Source organism: Gossypium raimondii, chromosome 1, assembly GCF_025698545.1.
Source record: "Gossypium raimondii isolate GPD5lz chromosome 1, ASM2569854v1, whole genome shotgun sequence".
Classification (NCBI taxonomy): domain Eukaryota; kingdom Viridiplantae; phylum Streptophyta; class Magnoliopsida; order Malvales; family Malvaceae; genus Gossypium; species Gossypium raimondii.
The window spans coordinates 35,389,226-35,414,036 of NC_068565.1; the positions used below are offsets into that span (position 1 = coordinate 35,389,226).

At 33.0% G+C, this 24,811-nt stretch overlaps 1 non-coding gene across 1 annotated transcript; it reads left to right on the forward strand.

Moving 5' to 3' along the window:
- Positions 1-3,389: 3,389 nt before the first annotated feature.
- Positions 3,390-3,495, forward strand: LOC128032681 (small nucleolar RNA R71). The gene has a single exon (XR_008188932.1). It is a non-coding gene; the product is annotated as a small nucleolar RNA R71 (small nucleolar RNA).
- The last annotated feature ends 21,316 nt before the right edge of the window (positions 3,496-24,811 follow it).

A 24,811-nucleotide genomic window follows, 5' to 3' on the forward strand; every position in this document is an offset into this window, starting at 1 on the left:
TGGTTATAAGTGGAGAATTCCCTTCTTGCCGCTTCAATCTGGACAAGTGGTTTGCTACTTAGTTTTCTACTCCCTTTCGATCTTGAATTTCTAGATCAAACTCTTGAAGTAGAAGTACCCATCGTATCAGTCTCAGCTTAGCGTGTTTCTTGGCAAGTAAATACTTAAATGCCGAGTGGTCCGTATAAACAGTCACTTTGGTACCTACAAGATAAGATCATAACTTGTCAAAAGTAAACACAATAGCAAGTAGCTCTTTCTCTATTAGCATATAATTCAGTTGAGCTCCTGTTAGCGTCTGACTCGTGTAGTAGATGGGATGAAAAACTTTGTTCCTTCGTTGGCCCATGACATCTCCTATCGTGAAGTCACTTGCGTCACACATCAATTCAAATGGCAAATCCCAGTCTGGTGTGATGATTATGGGTGCCGAAACTAATCGACTCTTCAAATCTTTGAAAGTTCTTAAGCACTCCTCATCAAAATTCAATTTCGTGTCCTTCTCTAATAATTTGCATAAAGGTTTAGCAATTTTGAAGAATACCTTGATAAATCTTTGATAGAACTGGCGTGGCCCAAAAAGCTCCTAACACCCTTTACAGATGTTAGAGGTGGGAGTTTCTCAATAACGTCTACCTTTACTTTATCTACCTCGATTCCATGTCTCGTTATTTGATGCCCTAGAACAATACCTTCTCGTACCACGAAATGGCACTTTTCCCAGTTGAGTAGGAGGTTTGTTTCTTCGCATCGCCTTAGTACCTTGGCTAGATTGGCTAGACAATCATCATATGTATCTCCAAATACAGAAAAACCATCCATAAAGAGTTCCAAGTATTTCTCAGCCATGCCAGTAAAAATAGACATCATAAATCTTTGAAATGTAGCAGGTGTATTAGATAAACCATATGGCATGCGTATAAATGCGAATGTACCGTACAAGCAGGTGAATGTTGTCTTGTGTTGATCTTTTGGTGCTACTGTAATCTTAATATACCCCGAGTATCCATCGAGAAAACAATAATAGTCTCGCCCAGCAATTCTATCCAGCATATGGTAAAAAAACAACAAAGGAAAGTGATCTTTCCTAGTCGCCTTGTTCAACTTCTGGTAATCAATTCAAATTCTCCATCTCATAACCGTTCTAGTCGGTAGCAACTCGTTATTCTCGTTCTCACTGACCATAATACTTGCTTTCTTTGGCATGCACTGGACCGAACTTACCCATGAACTATTTAAGATGGGGTAAATTATACCCGCATCTAACCACTTGATGATTTCTTTCTTTACCACGTCCTTCATGATGGGGTTCAATCTTCATTGTCATCAATCGTCCCTTTCTTGCGATCTTCTAGGATGATCTTGTGCATGTATATAGACAGACTAGTGCCGCAAATATCGGCTATGGTCCATCCGATAGCCTTTTTGAATTGTTTCACTAATAAGATGAGTTTTTCTTCTTGCTCAATGGTTAATTCCGCTGAAACAATTACAGGCAAAGTAGAAGCGTTACCTAAATAAACATGTTTTAAATGTGAAGGAAGTACATTGAGTTCTAATTTAGGTGGCTCATTGATTGACGCTTTTGGTTGGGCATGATCCCTATTCTTTAACTTCAAAGATTCAAAACAGGATTGTGGATTAAATCCCCTTTGATTAGATTCTAGCAAAGCTAAGTATTCATCCTCCTCTTCATCATTTGGAGGGTCTGATGTCAAATTTTGTTTGAATGGGTCCTCAACATAGTTGAGGTTTTATCCATGACTAATTCCTCTAAATCAAAAACTACAGAACAATCATCAATTATGTTAGGAAATTCCATAAACTTAAAAACATTAAATGTTACATGATCGTCCTAAATACACATAGTAAGCTCGCCTTTCTGCACATCAATAAGAGTCGTTCCAGCGGCTAGGAAATGCCTTCCTAGGATGATTGGCACTTCTTTCTCTGGTTCAAAGTCTAGAACCACAAAGTTAGCAGAAAAAAATTTGTCTACACGTACCAATACATCCTCGATTTTTCCTTCTAGATGTGTTAAGGATCGATCTGCTAATTGAATTGTAACTATAGTAGGTCAACTTCACCTATCCCCAACTTCCTAAATATTGACATGGGCATTAAGTTGATACTCACACCCAAGTCACATAGTGTCTTACCACAATATGTTGCTCCAATGTTGCAAGGAATGGTAAGAGATCCAGGATCCTTCAACTTTGGGGGTAGTTTGTCTTGAAGATATGCACTACATTCCTTTGTCAGGACTACCGACTCAAATTCTCCAAGTCTACATTTTTTAGACAAGATATCCTTCAACCAATGGGATGTTGATATGAAGTTGCTTGAGTACGTCTAGGAACTTCTTGAATTGGATTTCCTGCTTCTGCTTCTGAAGTCTTTGATAGTAGGGTGGTGGAGGCTTCTTTATTGGAATTGGTTGATTTGTCTTCTATGGCAATTTTACATATAATAAAGTTGTTAGTTTATTAGAATTAGCTGGTTCAGAATTTAACTTATTAGATTTTGCAGATTCAAGTTCCGGTGAAATTGGAATTTCAACACTTTCTTGAACTTCCTTTGAGCCTTTAGCATCAACTGGCTCATTTTCTACTTCGACGATATTGAGCTCTACTATCTTTTCACTCTTTAATGTCAACACTTTACAATGCCACTTCCCTAGATTTCTCAGATTCTTCGTATCACTAGGTAAAGCACCTTGTGGTCAGTTTCTGAGTTCAGTTACAAGCTAGCCCATTTGATTCTCCAAGTTCTTTAGAGTTGCATCATTTTTTACTGTGTATAACTTCAATAGGATCTCTAAGCTATTGGACAGTTCAGCCTGGGTTGGTTTTTAAACCTGTTGGGGGAAACCAGGTGGCTGGGTCGATCTAGGTTTCAGCCCCTTGGTTACTCTAGGAAAAATTCGGGTGGTTTCACCATGATGGCTTATAGAAATTGGATTACAGTCCTTGCCTTCCTCGATTTTGGTTCTGGTTACACATGTAATACACGGATTTTGGGTTCGATGGGCATTCTTCAAACAAATGTCCTTCCCCAGAATAGACATGGGCTACATTTTCAAATTGATTCGATGGCTATGCTACAAAACTATTAAAACCATTAGTGGTAAGATTTTTAAGTATTGAGGATATTGAGGATACCTGAGATGTGAGTGAAGTAAGAGCGTCTACTTCATGTATTCCAACGACTCATCTTTCGGACACTGCTCAATTGGTTGGCCATTGATAATTGTTTCTGGCAATTCTCTCAATGATGTCATAAGCCTCATATAAGCCTACAAGAGAGCACCATTAGCAAAAGCATCCACTACCATCCTCGAATGGGTATTAAGACCATTATAAAATGTCTCAAGTTGGATGAAATATGGGATTCCGTGATGAGGGCACTTCCGTAATGATTCTTTGTACCTTTCCCATGCCTCTACAAGGACTCATCATCCATTTGTTGGAAAGAAGTGATCTCGTTCCTAAACTTAGCATTCTTGCTAGGCGAGAAATACTTCATGAGGAATCTTTTTGCTAACTCTTGCCATGTGGAAATTGAATTTGGTGGCAATGAGTTCAACCAGGCTCGAGCTTTGTCCATTAGCGAATATGGGAATAGCTTCAATCGTAATGCATCTTCGAGCAATTCAGCTAACTTGAAAGAATCACTCACCATCATGAACAATCTTAAGTGCAGGTGCGGATCTTCGGTAGGCATTCCACTGAATTGACCCATTGTCTGAAGCATCTGGAACATGACTGGCTTCAGCTCGAACTATTGTGCCTCGATTTTAGGTCTCCTAATACCCAGATTAAGATCATGAAACACTAGCACGACATACTTTCTTAGAGTTCTATCCCTATCATCAGCGATAAGGATAAGATTTTGAGTAGGATTTGCTTCGTTTCCTTGATTCGGGTTTTCGAAGTTCATCTCTTCGGTCATTCTCTGACTTGCTTGTCTTCTTCACTGTCGAAAAGTTCTTGCAATCTCAAGGTCTATAGGAAGTAAATCGATAATTCGATTAATACTCATAAACACCTGAAATAAACACATAAAATTTAATTAAGTTAAAATTCAACAGGAAAATAAACCAAAATGCATAATTAACAATTTCAAAAATAAGGGATTTTTAAAATAGACCTCGGCAACGGCGCCAAAACTTGGAACGTCGAAAATGTGCAAGTGTATACAATCACAATAAGTAATAAAGTGACAAGTGAATGTCTAGTTATCGTACCCAAATGGGTTGTTTTATCAATGCAATTTTAAAAACACTTTGGAGAAGAAAAAATATTTTGATTTTAAGAAGTGATTAAAAACTAGAATTTAACAAAGTAAAATAAATAAAATAAAACAAAAGTTCCAATGCAGGATTTCAAAAGATGATTTTAATCAAGACAACAAAATTCTATTAGATTAATTACATTTCTTAACTTAGAATTATTAAACTCGTGTTTATGTTGTTACGAATAAATTCACGGTAACTTCGGTAATTTGTTAACTTATGAATATACTCACCTACAAAAATCCATTTATCTCTTGACTATATCTCTACGTCAATTCAACCGATTAAACAAATTTTAATAAGCAAATGTGTTAATGCACATATATACTTATGAAATTAAAATAATCTCTTGTACATATCTCTATGTCAATTCAAACAATTAATTCAATCTCATAAAAGATCACGTGAGGTAATAATGTATTACTACCTTGAAATAGTTTAATCACAATAATCTTGCAAGTTATGCAAGGCTAATGTATCGTTAGATACCGTTGCTAATTTAACCCTCAGCTACCTTAGATGATTAAGCATGCACTGATTAAGTATTGTGTCAATTAATTACAATTTCAATCCGTTTAAATAATTAATTCATTAGTTACCTTACAATTGTAATGCAAGAATCACTTAGTAATGGTTTTACTTAATCAAACATCTTACCGAGGCCTATAATAACACAAGCACAATTTAAAAAAATTAAGTAGACGAAATGCAATCAACCTAAAACAAATTAAATTTAAGTCATGTTAATTAAATTAAACATATCAACATCACAAATATTCATAGACATGTTCATCATAACAACAACAAAATGAAAAGGATAGGGAACAAGAATCAAATCCGGTGTTTTTTCGTGGCTTGACTAGTTTGCTCCACTCCTTATTCGCTTGTTCTTGTCGAACCGAGGCTTCTACGAACACTTGAATCCTGCTCCAAATGGTGGTTGATTGACTCTTTTTCAAGAGGTGAAATCAGCAAGGGAATAGGGGAAGGAAATGAGAACAATGGAAGGGAATGAAAAGAGAAAAATGAGAGAGAAGTGAAGAAATGAATGGGTTTGAGATGATGTTGAAGTGAGCAGCCAAGGGGGTATTTATAGGTTGAGAAGGCTGCTAAAAATAGCCAAAATCAGCAGCCATAGACTCCCCCATGGTCGGCCACACATGTGGCTTGTTTGATGATTTCAAACATGCTATTTAAGGTAGGGGCAAATCGAGAAAGGCATAAATAATGGAGGGGTTTGAATGAAATTTGAAGGATTCTTCAATGGCCATTTTGCAAGCCAAATAATCAGCCAAGCATGTTGATTGGGTCAGCATGTGGGATGATTTTGGGCTGCCCAGTGCTCGGTTGGATTGGTTTTCTCGGTTCAGCTTAACTAGGCCATTTTTCATAATTAATTAATAATAATTTATTTAACCCAAATTAAATTGGATCAAAATTAAGATTAATTATATTATGAATTATACACATAATTTGGATTGTCTTAGGCTGAAAATTAAGTTGCCTTGATGCTTCAAATTGTTTCTCGATTTTATGCTTCTAGTAGTGTCTGCCGAGCTATTTTTTGCCCTTTGCGCAAATCTATCGAAAATTATCAAAATTAATCAAAATTTATTATAAAATTAATTAAAATTAAACATGTTCATAATTTAAGTACAATTTAATTATTTTATAATAATTAAATATTGTTTGACAAGAATTTTATCGAAACTGCATGAATTTGAGTTAAAAAGGGCATGAAAAAGTGTGTATATTTTAGTGTTTCCAGTTGCTCTCTCAAATGGGAAATAGGAGAAGAGATGATGATTGAAATGAGTGAATAGCTAACCCATATTTATACTTGTTGAGGCCATATATTTTTAGCAAATGGAATCATTGATTTTCACTTGGTAGGTGGCTGACCCGTACTTCAAGGAAAATGAGTGGACAACATGGAGAGTGGTTGAGGGAGTTGCTTGATCCAAGGGAGAAAGATGCTTCAATTGTGGAGGGAAGGTGAACGCTTACTTGGTTCTAGGAGAGGGAGTTTCTTTGATGATTTTTCAATGTTTACCAAGTCTTGATGGACGATTTGGGCACCTCTATGGATAGTTGGGCCTCTTCCTCCCTATTGGGTGATTTGGACTCCTTTCTTCTTAATGGTCTATCCATTTTTGCTAACCCCAATTTTAAAGTTCGGTTAAGAGTGTTGCAAAATTCCAATAAGCCTAATTGGGGCATCCAAGGATGATAATTTATTCAGCTCACTTTTACATGGCTTATGTTGTAGATATGCTATAGCATTAAGCATCAATAGGTGAGCTTCATGATTGCCTTTTCTTCCAATGTACCAGCTATCTTCAAAACTACAAAATTCATGTGTTACCATATAAAATGACCAAAATAAAAAATTTGTCTTAGTTTTATCCAACATGACATACTTATAACAAAAAATCCAAAACTTATTATCAACCACTCAAAATTTGCATGAATTATTAGTCTAAAGTTGCTGAAGATAACTTTATATTCTAGAGTTATCATTGATAAGTCAAGGTTCCAAGGAAAGAGAGGACCCAATCGGAAACAGGAAAGTCCAAGCAAGAGTAGGTAGAATCAGGTTTTAGGGAGATTTTTAGTGAGTTTTTGAACACTAAAATTTTAATTTCTTTTTCATCTATGATATTATCTTATTTTCGTATTCAGCTGAAAAACCGGTTGGTGTCACATTTTAGTCTAACGGGTTGATGATTGGAAATTATGGAAGTTGTTAAAATTCATGTTTGAGCTTTTTGGTTAATGCATGGTTAATTTGGTCTTTTGAGTGCAATAAAAAGCTATCTGGAATGGATGTGGCTCGATTTGTACACGATAAAACTATTCAAATTGATATTTAGTACAATTCATTGTGTTCATCATAATGTTTTTTGAAAATGATGTTTGTTGCTGCTCAATTATCTTTTAAATGATATTAAGTGAGTAGGTATAAATATGATATAATGATGGGAATTAAGTTGTCTAAATTTCAGCTAATGATGTTTAAATGAATGTAAATTTACAATGTCGGTAAGTTCTCTTGAGTTTTTATTTATGCTTATTAAATTGATAAATTGTTATAGAGGTTTTGGTATTTTACTAGCTGAATATGTTCATAAATCTTTTTGTTTATACGATGTTTTAAGTTAGGTAAGGTTCAATTTTTAGCTTTATTGAATGTCGATTGCCATTGGAAGGATTAATGGTAAAACAATTCTTGTTGAATCTCCTAAGTTGGTTGCATTATGTTTGTTGTTTGAAATAGCCCCTTAACATGCAAACTTACATTATTAATTTGTTCGATCTTAGCATTGTATGTGTTGCTTATTTAGGGACGATTGAAATCTGAAGTTTTCATGTTGAATTTCAAAATTTGCACCATGCTAACTGCTGTCCGATTTGGACAAGTTGAATTTGAAGTTGTATGATTAAATCGTCTGTTTAATAAGTCCCATTTTTGTTGTCTGAACTAGCCTGTTCATGTTAGATTTTTAACATTTATACAAGTGTTTAATATGTTCTAATTATTCTATTCGATCAGGCATACAAATATTAAAATATAACAAGTATACAGGTGTTTTTTATTACATATTTATGTTGTCCAAAACAACCCCCATTCATGCAATGTTTTAGTATTTACACCAAACATTTACAAATCCTCTTAAGCTGTCCCTAATGCTGCCCTGAGAACTAACACTACTTGGAATTTTACTGAACTGATTATGTTATGATAAAATTAAATTGAGACGAATGTTGTTCTTTAAGTGAACTGAAGGTTGTTTGAATGTTGAAATTTTAGCATTTCCCTTATACTTAAATGTGTCTTATTTATACTATAAATCGTGAATGATATAAGTTGTTAATGTTTTTTCAGGTAGCCAAAGTGTCTTAAAAATGCAATTATGTGTTCAAATTATTACTGAGGTCATGCCCAATTTTCCCTATTTTTATGATGCATTAAAGTTGTTTAATGGAAGACATATTTATGGTGGTATGGTCAGTTTAAATTATTCTAATCAGGCTGTTTTGGTGTGATCCAAATTTGGTTATGCTAAATGTCGTGCTTAAATTTAATGTTCTATTTAAGGTGGTCTATGTTGTAAAATTGAAAAATTAAATCGAAGAACAACGCAACAACATCAAAAGGGAAAAGGAAAGCGAGAGACGATGACGGGCAATGTGAGCTTTCAGTTTGTATTTATATGACCCGAAACCAATTTAGTTATTGTTTATTCATGATATAATGTCTTATACAATATTGAGGTAAATTAATTATAATTATTGAGTGGAATGCTATGGTTGAAATTGATTATATAGCTAAGGGTTAAATGGAAAAGAATAGAAAGTTGTATAATTTAATTGTTATATGGAATGGGTTACAAATCTCAATGGTATATAATAGGGTATGTACCTAAAGGAGTCTTGTATTTACATTATGCTAAGTTGATGGATATTGTATGATTGAATTATTTTACTTAGGACAAAATTGGTTATACTATTATTTCATGCTTAAGTTATGGAAATACCACTTAGAACTTTACTCAACATCTGGTTTATTTTCTTCGTGCACAAGTTAGATTTACTTCAAGAATTTTTTTTTGAGCTTCGACCTCAGCATCCCATCCAAAATCCCGGTATAAAAAATGTTTGGTTGTTCCACCCTTCATTATATTGGCATGTACCTAGTAGGTTGGAGTCCACGGTATTAAATAATATTACAATCAGACTTTGATCTTTATAGTCTAGTACTAATTTATATATATACATATGGTTGCTCGGTTGTATGATATTAGATGCATATAAATAAAACTCGTAATTACTTAAGTATATTTAAGGAATGTATATTCGTATGATTTAGTTACATTAATTGTATAATTTAGTGGGGAATTATTTATAGTTGCTTCAACAACGATTGTGGCACACTGTAGCTTAGGATTGACGATCAGATCTAGTATAGGGTGTTACATTTAGTGGTATCAGAACTATAGGTTTAGTCTATTCTCGGACTAATTCAAGTTCAAAAATTTAGTTTTAGAGGTACATGCGAAGGTTGAGTCGAGTCTGAGTCGGGAGTGGATGCTGTTGATGATTATTTTGTCTTATACTTGAAAATGTCTCATGAGTTATGTAATGATGTAGATTATGTTGTTTGGAAACATTAATCAAAGTGGACCTAATGCTAGAATTTTATTTGTCTTAATACATAAATAAGGTTATTTTAAAGTTTTAATTGAATAGGGTTTATTGTTGTAAATTATGCTGCCTTGATGTTGTGAAATGAGGTGTGTGAGTTAAGTTTTTCTAATGTCGAGTTGATGTTGTCGGTTATTTGCTTTTCATTGTTGATGTAATTAAGTTGTTCAAATTGATGTTTGATATTTTTGGTTAGTGCATGGTTAATTCGGTCCTTTGAGTGCAATAAAATGTTGTTCAAAATGGATGTAGCTCGGTTTGTACATGATGAAATTGTTCAATTAGGATTTAGTACAATTCATTTGTGCATCATAATATTGTTCGAAAATGATGTTTGTTGTTGCTCAATTATTTGTTAAATGATGTTAATGATGGGAACAAGTTGTCTAAATGTCGGTTGATGATGTTTAAATGAATGTAAGTTTATGATGTCGCTAAGTTCTCCTGAAGTTCTCCTGAGTTTTTATTTATACTTGTTAAATTGATAAATTGTTATAGAGGTTTCTGTAGTTTTAGTAGCTTAATATGTTCATAAATCTTCTTGTTTATACAATGTTTTAGTTAGGTAAGGTTTGATTTTGAGCTGATTTTGAGCTTGATTGAATGTCGACTGTCATTGGAAGGATTGGAATGTGAAGTTTTCACGTTGAATTTCAGAATTTGCACCATGTTAACTGTTGTTCGATTTGGACAAGTTGAAAGTGAAGTTGTATGATTGAATCGTATGCTTACTAAGTCCAATTTATGCTATCTGAATCAACCTATTCATGTTAGATTTTTAGCATTTATAAAAGTATTTAATATGTTGTAATTATTTTGTCCAATCAAGCCTATACACATTACAATATAGCAATTATATAGGTGATTTTCATTGCATATTTATGTTGTTCGAAATAACCCCTTTCATGCAATGTTTTAGTATTTACGCCCAACATTTACAAATCATTTTAGGTTGTCCTTAATGCTACCCTGAGAACTAACACTACTCAGAATTTTCCTGAATTGATGATGTTATGATTTGATTTTAAAACCGCATAACCATTTGATTTTAATGGGTTGATATTGTTATTTTTTAATAACAATTTTAAATTTTTATAACTTTTTTAAAAATTGTTTATAATTTTATGATTTCTTAAAAAAGAATTTGAAGGGCTTAATTGATTGTTTTCAAATTGTTACTAAGGCCATTTTGACCCTTTACCCTTATTAGTTTAAAAAATCTAATTTACTTCAAATAAATAAGGTATGGATCAAATTAAATAAATGTGTAAAGGTTGAGGGTTAAAACATAGAAATTTCTTTACTCACTCATCTAACATATAAATTAATATACTCATTTTTAAAGAGAAACTAAAATGGATATAAAAGGGTTTTGTGATAGTTTTATTGACAATTGAGTAGTATAAATAATAAGATTAGCATGTTGAGTGGCATATACAGGTGATAATCACCTCAGAAAAAAAATGAAGAAGAAGATTGATTCATTACGGATCAAAATTGAGGAATTTTAATTTTGTTCACGCAAAAAAATTTCACATATTACTAACAACTGTAGATCATTAAGATACACATTATTGACGAACAATCTTACAATTCAATTTCACAATATAGATATGAATATCAACACTCTTAATTAACCAAGAAATTGTGAGAATTTTTTAGAAAAGATACCAAAGAGAGCTACTATATTATAGGAAAAATATAAGTAAAATTTACAGTGTTATAACTTCTAAGGGTACAATGGAGATTTTCCTTTTCAACATTAGGATATTGGTCTATCAACAAAAAGTAAATAAAATAAAAATAAAATTGCTATTCATAATTATGGAACCTGAAGAGAAAATTATTTTGGTTAGAGCCCACACATATCATTTACGCAATAAAACTTTGTTTAAATTCTACCACTAAAACGTCATTCACCTTTCAAATATCACTTTTTAAAATGTGATTGCATGCATTAAATAATGCAGGTGTCAAGTTGATATAATCAAATATTTTATGCTTCATTTGACCATATCTCTCAGATAATGTATCAGACAGATTGATTGGGACTCTGGAAAATTATACATGACCCCACCAGGGAAGTCGTTGAGATCTGCCATATTATTTTACTCATTTCTAGATATTGTTGACGTAATAATTTGCGTATAAGACCGAGTAATTTAAATTATAGTAAATATCCCATTAAATATTAAGTTCCAATGTGGTATAATATCCGAGCTTATATTGAATTTGTTGGATTAAATATTTTTATAATTTTATAAAATACTTGTCAACCTCTTAATTATATTTGTAAAATATATATATTATTAGTGTATCAAATACTAATTCAATATAAGAACATAAATTTGAATTCTAATTGAATAAATGAAAGTATCTTTATTTTTATGGTATTATTAAATGAACATTTAAATATTAAGAATTAAATAATTCACAAAATATATACTTTTGTTAATTCATATTTTTATTAATAATAATCAGGCTATATTTTGTAATAATAATAATCATGTTAATCTATACTTTCAACAAATACAAAACGTCCTTAGTTGAATTTGTGGGCTGATTACATGTATATTTATTTAAACAATAATTTAGTAGAACTTGAGTTTATTTAAAATTAATTCAAAAAAAAAGAGGATATTTCATATCATAATTTTTATTATCACAACTTTTAAACTTTTAAACAAATTATTAGGTATTATATTATTACGCGACTTTAATTCTGGCCATTTTACCAAAAAGCCCTTTTTTAAAATTTACGAAATGGGCCACATTTTAATTATTTACGGAATGGGCCATTTCATGAAATCGCGTCCACGTCGGTAGCGATGTCGAGTATCGCCGAGAATCGCGTCCACGTCGGTAGCGATTCTTGGCGTGGACACAAATAGCGCCTCTAGGATGCGATTTGCTGACGTGGCATGAACAGTTTATGTTTTTTAGCTTGGAAAACTTTGAAAGGCCATAACTTTTAGCTCAGTTGTCCGATTGAGACAATTTTTTTTTTTTGATTTGAATAACTTTTCAAGATATACTGTGACACAAGCGCTTAGAGATGAATAGGGACTAATTTGTAAAGTATAATTTGTTAATTACTGAGTATAGGGACTAAAGTGTAGTTATTTCAAAATTAGCATGAAATTTTGTACTTAAGAATATTTGAATATTATGGAAGGATGAAATTGAATTTGAATTGAAAAACGAAGCTTAGATTTGAAAATATGACTATTTAGGTTTTAGGGACTAAATTGAATAAAATGGAAAATTTTAGGGAACTTCTCAAAAGTGGAATGAGCTGACTTATACCTATAACAGGATGATATAAGACAATTCTATAAAAAAAGATCCGGTGTTTACTTCAATTAAGTAAGGAAAATAATGATTTGAATGTTTCAAAATTCAATTTTAAACCGAAAAAATTAAAATTCAGGGGCAAAAAAGGATTTTTTTGACAAAAACAGTGGCAAACCACCTTTGGCCATTTTCCAGTGCGTAGATCTCGAAAAGTTATTCGAAATAAAAAAAAATCGTCTCAATCGGACAACCAAGCGAAAAGTTATGGCCTTTCAAAGTTTTCCAAGTTTAAAAACATAAACTGTTCATCCACGTCAGCAAATCGCGTCCTCGTAGGCGCGATTTGTGTCCACGTAAGTAAATTGCGCTGATGTGGACGCGATGTCCTGGCGCGTACCCTGACATCGCGCTGACGTGGACGCGATTTCGCGGAAAATGGCCCATTCCGGTGAATATCAAAAAATCGGCCCATTTCGGTAAATTTAAAAAAGAAATGGCTTTTTTTTGGTCATTTGCCGCTTTAATTCTAACCGATAATACGCCATATTTTTTTATTAATAATAATAATCATGTTAACAATAATTTAAACAATAGTTAAGGTAATTTTTTTTTAAAATGGTGTAAAATTAAGTCAATAGAATTTTAAGTATAATATAAAAAAAATATTAAAGTTATAAATAAAAGGTCTAATAGTGTAAAAAGTCCTCAAACTTTTTAAAACAAAGTAATTAGCCCCTCTTTTTTTTCTTTTGCACTTAATTCAGCACTTGAGCTTTCAAAATGCATCAAATAGGCAATCAAACTTCTTCAAAAAAAGCAATTAAGCCCCTATTGTTTTTCCTACTCAATTGGGTACTTGAACTTTCAAAATGCATAAAAAAGACCATCAAAGTTTTTCAGAAAAGCAATTAATCTCCCGCTCTTATTAAAAATTAGAAAAATAATATAAAAATAATAAATTTTAAAAATTTTATTAAATTTTAATAAAATTTAAAATTATTAAAATTATATTTTTTATAAAAATAGTAAAAAATGTAAAATTTTATAAAATCATAAAAATTAACGACCCTTATTTTTTTAATTAAAGTCATCACTTGTTGGAACAAAGCGTGACATGTGGCGAAAAATGATAAAAATAAAAAAATAAAAGTTATAGAAAAATTATAAAATGTTTCTTTTGGTAGGATAATTTTCATAAAACAAATTACAAAATTCATATCTCTTTACATTTTGTATAATTTTCTTACGACTTTATAAAATTTTATAAGTATTACTATTTTATAAAATTTTACAATATTTTATTTTTTACAATTTTATATTTTTCTAATTGTTAATAACTTTTTAATATTTGAATTTTTCAAATAAAATTTATAGTTTTATTTAATTTTTATAATTTTTTCTATTTTTAAATAAAAGCAGGGGTTTAATTGCTTTTTTTTTTAAGTTTGAGGGTCTTTTTGATGCATTTTGAAAGTTTAAGTACGCAATTGAGTGCAAAAAAAAATAGGGCTTAATTGCTTTTCTTTAAAAGATTTGAGGGTCTTTTGATGCATTTTGAAAGTTCAAATACCTAAATGAGTAAAAAAAAAAAGCAAGGGCTTAAATTTGTTTTTTTTTTTTGAAAAGTTCAAGTACCCTTAAGCCTAAATAAAATTCAATAGTTAGGTATATTTAATCATATGCATTTAAAATAATTGTTAGAAAAAAACCCAGTTTGTTAGCATTAATAATTTAAGATTATCTAAAAAAGATGGAGTATTAAAGCAATGGTTCTTGAAGAGACAATAGGAAATCATATTCGAACAAAAATAACACCAAAGAGAGATGAAATATTATATTAATTGATGATGAGGTAATATAAAAGTATGTCTATTTGTTTATTACTTCTATTTAATGTTTTATTTGATTTATTTTATTATTCCAAACATCTTTCTCCTTTTTGGACCTTCCATAATTGATATGATTCTCACCACAAAAAATAAGAACACATAGATTTTACGTGAAAACCCTTTCGGGAAAAAATCATGGGCAGAGAAGAAAAAAATTCACTAATGTTGAAATTCAAATGATATAAGAGGAGTTTCGACTACTTCTATTTATAGGTTAAAAAACCTATTCTAACCAATGTCAAATAGAAGGAGAGAAGTTCCATATGGATTCTACTTGTACAATCAATATCAAATAGAATAAGTGCACTTCTATACGGATTCCACTAGTGCAGCCTGTACTGTACCCTAGATATTCCAAGTCAAGATGCTAAACATACATTAAACGAGCTTATAACAAAATAGAAGTATGCTTTAAGACCACTTTAAAAAAAATCCACAAGATCACGTAAGTATCAATACCCATTCAATGGTATCGATACGTTTAGAAAATCGGTACCAAATTAGCATTTTGTTTTCCTACAAAAATTAAAGCTCAGCAATTATCGATACAAATCCAAAATGTATCAGTATTATTACCCCGAGTATCGATACTTGAGAAATGGTATCGATACCAAATTGAGTTATTGACTTTCTGCACATTCAAAATCTCATGGGAGTATCGATACTAAATGCTCGATTATCAATACCTATGCACAAAGCAGCAAGAATAACACCAAAACAAGGCATCTAACTCAATCGGACATATACCACTTCAACAAGTTTATAAAACCTCAATATTCATCATCAAAACATCCATATTTGCAGTTCAATGCGTCATCAATAATTTATGCTAAGTAAACTAATGGACTAACATCAAACGTTCATTAATTCAATGAATAATAAAATGAAGCAATCATTTAAAACATTATGACAATAATCAACCAACACTTTACCACATTGCATTATTCCCACAGTTCAAAATAATAGCAATAATATCACCCACTCAACCATTAAGCCTAACTTGGATCACTTCCTTGGAATTTCTAGACCGCTCACATCCATAATGTCGGAATAACCATAATGTATACACAACATCAAAGGTTAAACAAGAGCATACTACAACACGTTCACAACCACATTCCAACCAAGTCAAACTAACATATTCACGCTTCATTAAATCATAAATCTAGCATATACTCTCACATGCAATTACACATTACTATGATGACATACTAACATATTCATACAATATTAATAAACTCAACTAGCTTATTTTTTCACATGTCCGTGCATAAATCACACACCGTAATATCACTTTTTATAAAATCACATTTAACGATAATTCATCAAGACAAAACAATGTGTTCATGCTTTAATGACATGCTAGACTACCTTATATATATTCACAAGCATTTACACACAACATTTTCATATATCAATTAATGATAATTTGGAAACTTGGAGGCATGAAACATAAAAGTGAGCTCTATCACTGCACATTGAATACACAAATCTCCATCATACCAATGACTCAGAGAGTCGAACATATCCCAAAAGCATATCCTGATGAATGGAGCTCACATTCCCTTATCTCTCCAAATTGTCCCGAGGCCTCAATGCCCAAATCATAAAACACAAGGGTGAGTACTCACAATCCTATGGCATGCCAACTATATCCAACTATATCAAAAGATCACAAGGCCAAAATATCCGCAAATACACACATTTAATTACTTTTTTAATGCACATAATCTCTATTCATAATCATCAATTCATATCACAAATTTGTACATATTGCATACTTATCAAATTCATATTTATTTGCACCTTAAGTGTAACAACTATGCTCATTGAGCCATCACATATCCATCTATACAGGTGTGCATTAAAATCAGTTTATCACATACAAGTATTCACACACATTACCTGTTACATTAGCATCACATTCCACAATTCAACACAAACGCACTTACCGTTTTCTGCACACTTTCACTACACATTTATACCGCTAACACAACATCATCACTATCATTCGGCACGTTTCACATGCCTACAACTAACACATTCACAAGAGCTTTTACATGTTACATTACCACAACTTAATACTTAATCCACATCACACAATCACATACTTTACGAAATAAATGAGGGGTCTAAAAAAGCTTACACTCGGAACTTAGGATAGGGTTTTAGGTTATTCCTAAGCTCTCGATTAACGCTATGAATCATGTCTACAAGTAGCGATACGAAACACTCACCGTTCATGCTTTCGTCTTGTCATTGAAAGCTTAAACTAGCTTTTCTTTACCTGCGCTTTACTCCTAGAAGGCTCTAACAAGTCCATAGCTTCACACATAATAACCACATAATATACACAATCAATTAGAAGCCATTACACACCTTAAACAAACAAAAACACAAGTCTAAGGCTAGTTCCTCTTAGAAATAAAATTCTCGACTAACAAACTTCAAACTCACACTACACCAAAACAGGCTTTTAGCGGCATTTTTTAGGCCTTTAGCGGCACTAAAAAGTGCCGCTAAAAATATTTGCAGTGCTTTTAGAAGCGCCGCCGCTATTGACAACGCCGCTAACACTTGCGGCGTTTTTGGAAACAAACGTCGCTAAAGAGCGGGACCTTTAGCGGTGCTTTTTCCAAAAATGCCGCTAAAGAGCCGGACCTTTAGCGGCGCTTTTCCCACAAACGTCGCTAAAGAGCCGGACTTTTGGCGACGCTTTTCCCATAAACACCGCTAAAGAGCAGGACCTTTAGCGGCACTTTTTCGACAAACGCCACTAAAGGTCATGAAAAATAAAAAAAATTAAAATATAATAAAAACACCACAAATCCATTCCTATCCCTGCTTAAGCAAATCCTTTAGAAATGTAGTTATCAGTACATACATCACTCCATTCTTTGGTTAGAGATTGCAGCAGAAGTGGGATTCCACCAATTTAGAAATGTATAATTTAATTTGAAGACGTATTAAAATGGAAATTCATGAACAAGAATATCAATGTTTTTCAGTATATCTCATGCAACAAGTCAAATTGCCTTTGATTACATAATATCCCTTTGAAATTTAAAAAAAAAAATCAAACTAGTTTATATCAACTTGCTCAACTTTCACTACTAGAACATCAAATCGATCAATACCAAGCTCCAAACCCTACACAAAAGGATCTTAGCATATATAAATAAAACATGGTAGACTGTAACAAGAGAAAAACAGCTCTATACCTGATAAGTTTTGAGCTTTTGGATAGCTTCACCCGCAAGCCAATACACACCAAGAGATGCTCAAACTTAGAATGTACAGCCCCTGGATAAGGTGAGTACCTTAAATAGAAGAGGAAGAAAAAGAAGAAGTAATAGTTGCTTGCTTCTGCTAATCTTGGCAAAACATTGCTTAAAGCCTTCTCATTTACAGCCATGGCACGATACTTTAGAGCTTTTCTCGATTATGTGAGAATCAAGTATAAAATCACAGGGTTGTAAAAGTAAAATCAATGCACAAGTACAAATCAACTTCATTTCAGTTCTTATCTCGAAGGCAAATGATTAGCAATATCATAAATTCTTTAAAAGATAATAGATGGCAGTGACAAACCATTTGCATAATCCTCTCTCTAATCCTGTCACTAAGCCAATAAGCCTGTTTTACATTGAACCGCATGTCTACCTCGGTGTTAACTGCACATGTAGCAACAAAAGTAAATCCACTATAAATCTTAGCAACAAGAGATGACATATATTCTCAAACATGAAGAAGATATATACAATATACCCTTGTTTACATTTTGACCACTAGGGCCACCACTCCTTGCAAAACTCACTGTAACATGATCTGTATACAAGAATTCAGCACCATAAATGTTTATTGGCTCTTTGTAACTGCCCTAAAATGAAATATTGAAGTTTTAGCCCCTCTAAATCTAAAAAGTTATGAATTCATACATGATAAAATTACAGTTCAACCTCTAGCTCCTAAAATGATAAAATTATGATTTTAGCCTTTCTAAAGATTACAAAGTTTAAAGCTTACAATAAAAATAAATAAACTTCAGGTCCATACAAATTTTTAATTTAATTTCGGCCATCCAAAAAAAATCCCGACTTCTCCTCTAACAGAAATAAACCATATAACAGTAAAGCATATCGAATATCATTAATTACCCAAAGTGATTTGAGGAGTGGGCTCATTCCCGGCAGAGCTGGCTTGCTCTTTCGCTTCCTGAAGGAGCTGCTGCATTTGCGAGAGACGAGCAGAGACTTTTCTGTCGGCATCGGCATCGGGTTCGGCACAACGAATTGGACTAAAATTGATTCCACGATTGGGCGTCAGTCAGATGATGGGGTTACGCAATGAATTAGGGATATGATAGGATTTGAAGATTAGGGATGTTGAGAGAACCGTCGAGAGAAAAAAAGTGAGCGCTGAAAAATTGAGAGAGAGTGTGTGTCTGGGTGAACGTCTGAACTTAAATAGAAGCCAATTTTAGGGGGGAAAATTTAGGGGTTTCTGGGGGAATTTTGGGATAAAACCGCGTAAAATGAAATTATTTTTGTATTGATTATCTATTGCGGCATTTATCATAAAAAAGCCACAAAAAAATTATTTTATTTTGAACAAAATGACGCCGTTTTACTATGCACAAAATTTTTAATTTGTTTTTTTATAAATTGATTTATTTTTGGCGGCGTATTTTATAAAAACGCCACTAATAAATCTCTATCCAAACGGTGTCGTTTTGGGAAATTTGAATATATAGTAACGGCGTTTTTTGTTAAAAACCCCGCTAAACCTCATATATTTTATTTATTTTTTTTGTATCTTTCATTTAAATTTTACATAAATAATTATTAAAATTTTAAGTAATATTTAAAAGTATTTGATACATGTATAAATTTTAGTTTTTATTTCATTTATATTTTTTATTTTATTTTTCTTATATTTTGGTCCTATCCAATTTAAATAATTAATTACTATATATATATATATATATATATATATATATATATATATAGATATCCATATCAAAAATACCAAATGGTTAGGTTTAAATGTTTTAAATATACAAGTATTAATTAATTGTATCATTTAACAAGTCTCAATTTATAAACCTTAAGGTTTAAGCTTAAACCCTAAATTAACCAATCAATCTACATGCATAAAGTGATTATCTATCTATTATATATCTCTTAAATAATATAAACCATATACTAATAATTTCAATATATTAAATTTATTATTATCTATTTTAGAAATATATAAGAACATATTTAATATAAAAATTAATAAAACTAATTAATCTAAAATTAAACTCTAACCTAACTGTTGAAACCCTAAACCCTAAACCCCAAATCCCTAACCTCTAAACCCCCTAACCCATAAATCTCCCTAACCCTAAAGCATAACACTTAACCCCTAAACCTTAAATCACAAACCCTAAATCGATACCCCGGCCTACTCCTTAAACTCTAAACCATATACTATAGTGATAATTAATTCAATATTTTAAAATTAATACTATCTCTTTTACGATTATATAAGAATTTATTTAATATATAAGCTAAAAAAATTAGTAATGTATCCAAAAAACTTTAAAATTATTTTAAATAATAGTATTTTAATTTTTCCATTTTTAACAAATCTTTTAAATTATTTTAAATCCCTGAGCATTAGCGGTGCTTTCTTAAAAACGCCGCTAAATCCTCGAAAGCTAAGAAAATGGTGCCGTTGGGCTTAGATTTTTTTGCGGCGCTTTCCCAAAAACGCCGCTAAATCCCTGAGCATTAGCGGCATTTCTTAAAATCGCTGCTAAAACCCCGAAAGCTCAGAACACGGTGCCGTTGGGCTTAGTTAAAGCCCTGAGCATTAGCGGCGCTTTCTTAAAAACGCTGCTAAATCCCCGATAGCTCAGAAAACGGAGCCGTTGGGCTTAGTTTTTTTTTTTTGCGGTGCTTCCCCAAAAACGCCGCTAAAGCCTTAAGAATTAGTAGCGCTTTCTAAAAAAGGCCGCTAAATCCCTGAAAGCTCAAAAAACGGCATTGTTGGGCTTAGGTTTTTACGGCGCTTTCTCAAAAACGCCGCTAAATCCCCGAAAGCTCAGCAAATGGTGTCGTTTGGCTTAGGTTTTTTTGCGGCGCTTCCCCAAAAACGCCGCTAAAGCCTTGAGCATTAGCGGCGCTTTCTAAAAAACGCTGCTAAATCCCCGAAAGCTTAGAAAACGGCATCGTTTGGCTTAGGTTTTTTTGTGACGCTTTCTCAAAAACGCCGTTAAATCCCTGAGCATTAGCGACACTTTCTTAAAAACGCCGCTAAATCCCCGAAAACTCAGAAAACGGTGTCGTTTGGCTTAGGTTTTTTTGCGGCGCTTTATCAAAAACGCCGCTAAATCCCCGAAAGCTCAAAAAATGGCGTCGTTTGGCTTAGGTTTTTTTGCGGCGATTTATCAAAAACGCCGCTAAATCCCTGAGCATTAGCGGCGCTTTCTTAAAAACGCCGCTAAATCTCCGAAAGCTCAAAAAACGGCGTTGTTTGGCTTAGGGTTTTTTGCAGCGCTTTATCAAAAACGTCGCTAAATCCCTGAGCATTAGCAGCGCTTTCTTAAAAACACCGCTAAATCTTCGAAAACTCGGTAAACGGCATCGTTGGGCTTAGGTTTTTTGCGGCGCTTTCTAGAAAATGCCACTAATTCTTATTTTCAGCGGCGTTTTCCATAAAGCACCGCTAATGATCGATCTTGAGCGGCGTTTTTTATCCAAACGCCGCTAAAAAGGCCGCTAAAAGCCTGTTTTGGTGTAGTGTCAATTATCTCAATCTCCACTTATCCTCTTTGCTTAAAACTAATTCTATTCATCTAATTATTCATCTATGACTAATTATTAACCCTCAAACTACACAAATTACCCAAATTCATGGTTCTAAAATTTCGACGTAAAATAAGCATTTTTCATGAAAACTCATTAAAACCTTAAAATCTCTTAATTAAACTTTAGGGAAAGTTTAGAAACTTTCTAATAATGTCAAAACAAGTTGAAAAACACTTTGAAACATTTTTTTTATGCAAAATTCTAAATTTCACCATTAACGACCCAATTGTCGGCTTTTATTCAAATATTTCGATTCAATGGATAAAAGCTCAATTTAAAATGCTAGATATCATTAAAAACCAATAGGAAAACAAATAATTGCCTTAGTTGATGAAGAATCAAGCGTTTGATCTAAAATCTGAAAAACTCACTTGAAGAATTATCATTGGGTTTAATGGTGTTTTTTTTTTTTTGTCTTTCTTTGAATTCAAAGGGGTTTTTATGTTTGAAGGATAATAGAAACAAGATATTTGAGTAATAGAGACCAAAAATTGAAGGATGAAATTTTAGGGTTTTCTTTTATACTAGACTGTACAAAGAAGAGGGATAAGGGGTTTCTTTTTTTCATTCATGTTAAAAATAGGGTAAAGGGGGAAAATATAGGTTGATTTTTAAAACTTGGTTTATTTGCTTTAAAACTACTCTAAAATTAACCCTTTTTTACAAAACAATTCTATTTTCAAAATTTAAGTTCTTTCCTACATTATTTTCAAAAATTGATTTGATTTTTTAAAAAAACTATAATAAAAAATAATTTCGGGTTACCATAATTCAAAATTTTCAAGCCCATTCCAAGCCAAAATTTCTAATTTACCCTCGAACTTCTAGACCCAATTTTAGGGTGTGACAACTCTCCCCCTCCAAAAAGAATTTCGTCCTCAAAATTTACCTACTGGCACGACACTTGCTTAATTGCAAAATATGTTGTTTCTACTTTTAAACCAACCATCACATTTTCGTTGCGCACTCTGATTCCTATTCTCTTTAACTTCCTACGGCTTTTCTTGAAGAACTTATTCACTACTACAAACTATTTTATGGTAACTTTGCTATCTATTTCCTCTATTCATTACAACACTCTCGTCTAAAGAACTCATAACCGTTGTTCCTAATTTAATAGTATCTATCAGAATTTTCCACTTACTAGCTAAATTGCTTAAAGTTTGCGAAGGCATAGAACCTAAGTCTACTAATGAGAATATGTGTATTGATTACAAGCCAAAAATACCCGTAATCTCATCAATTGTATCTTGACCCTATGGTTCCCTAACGACATAAACCGAGTTGGACCTCCTGACTCAACTTGACTAGCAATAGTATGAGCAACAACTCGCTACCCAACCAACCTCCCATTACCTCTACTGGAACCACGAGCTCTAGTTGGCACAGATTCAGGTGTAAAACTCAGAGTCTGTAAAACCTCAATTTTGTTTGTACAATCCTTCAACATGTGTTCTTTCGAGCCGCACTTAAAACATCCACTTGTCAGTTTACGGAATTCAGCTGGATGCCTACGCTCACAATGCGCATTAAGTAGCCATCCAAAACCACTCGACGAACCTCTAGTACTAACCACAACACTACTCTACTGCTTAGACTAGCTTTGTCAAAACTCATGTTGTGCACTCATATCAAAACTTTGATTATCATGCCCTCTCTTGGATGTTCGTCCAGATGCACCATCAGAAGTCCTCTTACCCGATTCAGTTACCATAGAACGAGGCTGCTCAGCCACAGTCTCCTCAACAGATTTGGATTTCTTAACCAACTCATTAAACAACTTTGTATTCTAAGCTACCAAGTAAACTCGAATCTCACAATTAAGCCCAAAACGAAACCTCTTACAACGATCCCTCTCAGAAACATACTAGCTAAGTCGTACGAACTCTGACTCATACTCAGCCACAGTCAAACTACCTTGAACTAAACCCAGGAACTCACGTTTATGAGCCTCTATGTACTGCTTCCATAAACTTCCTCTTAAAAACCTTAAGAAAGTATCCCTAAGTCGAACGGTTAGCGATAGTACCTCTCTTAACAGTATTCCACCAACAATAAGCCTCACCGTCGAATAGGGACACAGTACAACCTAACTTTTCCTCATCATAATAGGACATCTACTCGAGGATCCTTTCAACTTCTTCCAACCAATACTTAGCTATGGACGGATTGGTCCCTTTCACTCTAAAAAACTCTTTACCACCCAACGCCTCTAGAGGTTCAAACGGCAACCCTCAATTAATAGGTGCATGATTGGCAGGTGTAAGAGCACAATTAGCACCAGCAATCCTCTGACACGATCCAATCATAGCTTTATTAGAGGGCCAAAGCCCTTATTAAATATGTTCATTCTACGCGGCGACACATGAGGTGAAGAGGATTTTCCATCCTCTTGAGAGGCATATCGAATCTAATAATCTAACATTCACAGACAAACAAACAAGGGTGTGAGTGGCGGGGAAATAATCAAAGTCATATTCGTGCAATAAAATTTTAGAATAAAGGCAATGTGTTCCCATTCCTACCCAATTTCAAACAAACTCATGAGATTCATACAGGAATATCTCAAACAATTCAAGTATTCAGAGAAATTTGAACACCAGGGGTTTCATAACCCAGTCTGTACATCAACAACTTAGGTCTGAGTGTCAAATAACCTAGGCTCTGATGCCACCAAATGTACCACTCTATACTCAGTTTGATCATCGAGTCCGAGTAACAGGACGCTACACCACTGTCACAACATCACACACAGCATAACATATTCATACTAACATATTCACACTTCATTAAATCATAAATCTAGCATATACTCTCACATGCAGTTACACATTAATATGATGGCATGCTAACATATTCATACAATATTAATAAACTCAATTAGCTTACTTATTCACATGTTCATGCATAAATCTCATACCGTAATATCACTATTTATAAAATCATAGGCAGTTACACACAACTTTTCCATATATAAATCAATTAATGATAAATTGGAAACCTGGAAGCATGAAACATAAAAGTGAGAGCTATCACCATACATTGGATATATGGATCACCATCACACCAATGGCTCAAAGAGTCGAACATATCCCAAAAGCATAACATTTAGCTAACAGTCTTCAACACAATAACATACCCCGGTGAATGGAGCTTAGCTCACAATTCCTTATCTCTCCAAACTATCTCGGGGCCTTAATGCAAAAATCACAAAACACAAGAGTGAGTACTCACAATCCTATGGCATGCCAACTATATCCAATGATTTCAAA